This window comes from Octopus bimaculoides, chromosome 21, assembly GCF_001194135.2.
Source record: "Octopus bimaculoides isolate UCB-OBI-ISO-001 chromosome 21, ASM119413v2, whole genome shotgun sequence".
NCBI classification, from domain to species: Eukaryota; Metazoa; Mollusca; class Cephalopoda; order Octopoda; family Octopodidae; genus Octopus; species Octopus bimaculoides.
Genome location: NC_069001.1, coordinates 31,838,623 through 31,843,709, shown reverse-complemented (window position 1 = coordinate 31,843,709; position 5,087 = coordinate 31,838,623). Strand labels below are relative to the sequence as shown.

At 33.5% G+C, this 5,087-nt stretch overlaps 1 long non-coding RNA gene across 1 annotated transcript in view; it reads left to right on the top strand.

Annotated features, from left to right (window-relative positions):
* Positions 1-88: 88 nt before the first annotated feature.
* LOC128250440 (uncharacterized) overlaps positions 89-5,087 on the top strand; it is a 77,377-nt gene continuing 72,378 nt past the window's right edge. The window contains exon 1 of the long non-coding RNA XR_008266455.1: positions 89-1,473. This is a non-coding gene — a long non-coding RNA (uncharacterized LOC128250440). The remainder of the gene's footprint in view (positions 1,474-5,087) is intronic.

Sequence of the window (5,087 nt, the reverse complement as noted above, 5' to 3'; positions counted from 1 at the left end):
ATATATATATATATATATATACATATATACAACAGGCTTCTTTCAGTTACTGTCTACCAAATCAACTCACAAGGCTTTGGTCGGCCCGAGGCTATAGTAGAAGACACTTGCCCAAGGTGCCACGCAGTGGGACTGAACCCAGAACCACGTGGTTGGTAAGCAAGCTACTTACCACACAGCCACTCCCACGCCTGTGATAATTTATTTTTAGAGTGACATTATAGGATAGGTGTGAGAGGCTGGATCTGGCTGTTTTAAATTGCAAAGAGTTAAGGATGTCTATTAGATTTCTATCTGCATGTTGTGCCTCAGTTAATATATGTTTGACTTAACAAGACTTTACAATCAAGTATATTTTCTATTTTCTGTTCTGGCATGAAATTTTGGCTGTTTAGGGGTTTAGTGTCGGTCTGTTGTACTGGAATTATTATTCTTTGTAATGAGATTTGATTTAATGTTGTGTCAGTAAAGATAACGTTTAGGAATTGGAAAAAAAAAAAAATCAAAGCAAAAGAAATATAAAAAAAAACACAAAAGTATTATATTGTAAAGTTTGTTGTACTGTTATTTTATGTAATGGGATTTCACCAGTGTGTATATATATGCATGGTTACACATATATACAAACACACTTGTACATAGCTATACATAGATATATACATTACTTATTTCTGTCTATCTACACATACATGCACGCACACATACTCTCACATACATACGTACATACATACATACATACACGCACACACTCACATACATACATACATACATACATACATAGTGATGGTTGTAAATGAGCATCATCATCATCATCATCATTATACAAGCGAGGTTGTTTGTTTCCAGTCTTCTGTGAAAAACACATCTAGCTATGAGGAAACAGGCGAGGGTTGGTGACAGAAAGGGCATGTGCGTGTGTGTGTACACACACATATCTATTTCTGTCTGTCTGCCCCACCGCCACTAGTTTCTGCTTGATTCTTTCTCTCTATCTCTCTCTTTCCACACACACACACACACACACACACACACACACTGCTATTTACTTGCGGAAATTGTTCTGCAGTTCTTGGGCATTTTTAGATAAGCACCAAGTGACAACAACAAGAACAGGAACAACCCCCCCCACAAGAAAACCAGCATGTAAAAAAAAAAAAAGAAAGTAGATAAAAATGTAAAACAAAAAACTAGACCGACTTCCATAATTGTGCCATTAAAAAAACCCCAAAAACCTCCTTAAAAGAAAAATCCCAACTCACACCACATAACTAAAGAATCTCAAGAACAATAAACACAATAACAATCGCAACTGAAGCTGGCACAAGAAAAATTATTGCTGTTTTGCACTCAGCAAATACTTCAGAAAAATATGGCGCCGGAAAATTTCCTGTTGCACACTATATATTCCGGTGACATCTATTTTGCCTGGCTGTTTTCCATTTATGTGTAAAGAACACGAGTAGGCTTCTTGAGGTTTGATGTCGTTGTTGTTGTTGTTCTTTGTTGTTGTTATTTGTTGTTTGGTGCTTTTGTTTTTCTTTAAATATGTGCTTTTGGTTTGATAAATTTATATATGTATATATGTGTATGTGTGCGTGTAAATATGTATGTATATGTAGGTGTATGTAAATATTTCTGTATGTGTGCGTAAATATGTATATATGTGTGTGTGTATATGCGTGTATATATGTGTGTGTGTATATATGTATATATACGTGTATATATGAATGTATATATATGAGTGTGCATAAGTGATTTATATATATATGTGTGTATATGTATATATATATTAATATATATATATATATATATATATATATATATATATATATAAATATATATATATATAAATATATATATATTTGTGCTTGTGTCAATGTATATGTGTATCTATATACACATATATAGCTGTTCACCTCATCTTCCATTCCTTGTTAATTTTTGTATATCTATTTACACATATTTACTTTAATCTTTCCTTCTTTCTTTTATTGTGCTCATTTTGCCTCTCTCTTTTCTTCACTCATATGTACATATATATCCACATATATTTATATCTATCTATCTGTATATTATATATATATATATATATATATATATATATATATCAATCTAATCTTCTTTTTTCACCTTTCTTTCACTCACATTCTGCATCTTTATTATCAATAATAATAATAACAACAACAACAATAATATACTAATTGTGATTAAAATTTAATCACGTATAAGCATATTTTGTTTACATTTATGTAACACATTATTTATTCACACTTGTCATGCCTATATACATACACATTTACACGTGCATGTGTATGTATGTATGTGCATATTTATTGATTATATATATTAGCATAGGCACGTACATTTTTCACGTTTCTATATCTGTATACATATATGTATGTATGCATGTATGTATATACACACACACACACGTGTCTGAGAAAATATATATGTGTGTATATGTGTTTACATATTTCTATATTTGTGTTCATATATATTTCTGTATTTAATAATTACAGCAAGTGCATTTCATAGCTTTTGTTAAGTAAGCAGAAGATCAGTTTAATGTGTGTGAATATGTACTTGTGGTTGGGGGTTGTGGTGATAATGAAAACAGTGATAATTTCTTTTACTGGTTTACTATGAACCAATAAGAATAACAATAAAAACAAGAAGAAAAATAAAAGTAAGGCACAAATGTGGCTGTGTGGTAAAAAGTTTCTGTTATCGGCACAAGGCCTGAAATTTTGGGCAAAGGGGGCTTGTCAATTACACCAGTGCTCAACTGGTACTTATTTTGTTGATTCCCAGAATGATGGCAAATGAAGCAGACCTCGGTGGGACTTGAACTCAGAACATAAAGACAGACAAAATGCTACTAAGTGTTTTGCCCAGTATGCAAATGATTGTGTCAGCTTGCCATATTGATTATAAGGATAATAATCATAATTGTGCTATTGACAAAATGCCTGAAATTTTAGGGGAAAAGGGGCTAGTTGATTACATTGATACCAGTGCTCAGCTGGTATTTATTTTATTGACCCTTCATCTCCCCAAAAGGATGAAAAACGAAGTTGACGTCTGCTGAATTTGAACTCAGGACATAAAAATGGACGAAATGCCACTAAGCATTTTGCCCACTGTGCTAATGATTCTGCCAGCTTGCCGTTTTAATTATAATGATTGTCATAATTTATGCTATAGGCACAAACCCCCAAATTTTGTGAGAAGGGGCTAGTTGATTATTTCAATTTCAGTGCTTGACTGGTACTTATTTTATAGACCCTGGAAAGATGAAAGACAAAGTCGACCTGAGTGGAATTTGAACTCAGAATGTAAAGGCATAAAATGATGTCATGCGTTTTGTCGATTATGCTAATGGTTCTGCCAGCTTTCCACTGTTTAATAATGATAATAATAATCCTTTCTACTGGAAGTGCAAGGTCTCAAATTTAGGAGAAGGGATTGAGTACATTGACCCCAGTGCTTAACTGGTATTTATTTAATCGACCCCGAAAGGATGAAAGGCAAAGTCGACCCCGGTGGAATTTGAACTCAGAATGTAGCAGCAGATGAAATACCACTAAGCATTTTGCCTGGTGTGCTAACAATTCTGCCAGCTCACCACCTTAATAATAATAACAATAATAATAATAATGATAAGTAAACATAAAAGCACCACAGCAAACCACAGCACATACCCAAGGCGCACAGAGCTGCGCTCGGTAGTGAAGTGAAAGCACGTTATAAAAATAAAACTACTGAACAATAATAATAATAATAATTCTACTATACGGCACAAAGCTTGAAATTTTGTTGGGAGGGATTAAGTTGATTATATTGACTCCAGTGCGTAACTGGTACTTATTTTATTGACTCTGACAGGATGAAAGACGAAGGAGACTGTGACAAAATTTGAACTTAGAATGTAAAGAACCAGAGGAAATGACACTTGGCAGTTTGTTCTATGTGCTAAAAGATTCTGCCAGCTTACCTCTGACAATTATTTCTTGCACAAGAACAATGCTATAAACATGGTGACAAAGGGGTAGGTGCCACTTCTGGATTGATACGTTATTTTGTTGACCCCAGAGGAATGAAGAGCAAAATTGGTCACAGGGTGATTTGAACTCAGAATGCAAGGAGCTGTAACTAAATATTTTATAGCACTTTGATGCTCTAATGATTCTGTCAGTCCACTGCCCCAAATGTGGCCTGTTGTCATGAGGTTGGAGAAACCAGATGATTACCTTAAATAAATTTCTTATATTGGAACAGAGCAAGAAAATTTTTGCTGATGGATCAAGGGGAAAGAGGAACAGTGTATCACTGATACTTTGGGTTTATCAATCTGGTAGAGATGAAAGGCAAGGTTGACCGCAAAAGGGCTTGGAGAAGAAAAGGCAAGTTTGACCTTGACAGGCCTTTCAAGAATGAAAGGCAAGTTTGACCTAGACAGGACTAGAAAGAAGGAAGGTAGATCGAGTTTAATCTCGACATGGATACAAGAATGAAAGCCAAGTTTGACCTTATTAGGACTTGGAGAACGAAAGGCATATTTGACTTGGACCAGATTTGAACTCACAACGGAAAGGTCTACCAGCAAATACTGCCTCAATCACGGCAATAATAATGCAAATATGAATATCCGATGTTATGTTACAGTTCTTAATAGACTCTCTTGTTTGGTGGTTTCAACATTAAAAACAGCCCCCAAAAATAACCCAACAAAAAACAACAAACAAATCCAAACAAAATACAAATAAAATAAAGGAAGAAAAAAAAAAGACCTGTGTGTGTGTGTGTGTGTGTGTGTGTGTGTGTATATATATATATATAATATATATATAGTTTTAGGGAAAATAACCAATTCTCAAGAACTCATCGATGAAAATCCACTATCACATATAGAAAAATTAATAATTAAAAGCACAATAAATGAGTATAATATAAAGTAAAGTAAATATTATATTTATCTTATGATATTTACTTTACTTTATATTATACTCATTTATTGTGCTTTTAATTATTAATTTTTCTATATGTGATAGTGGATTTTCATCGATGAGTTCTTGAGAATTGGTTAT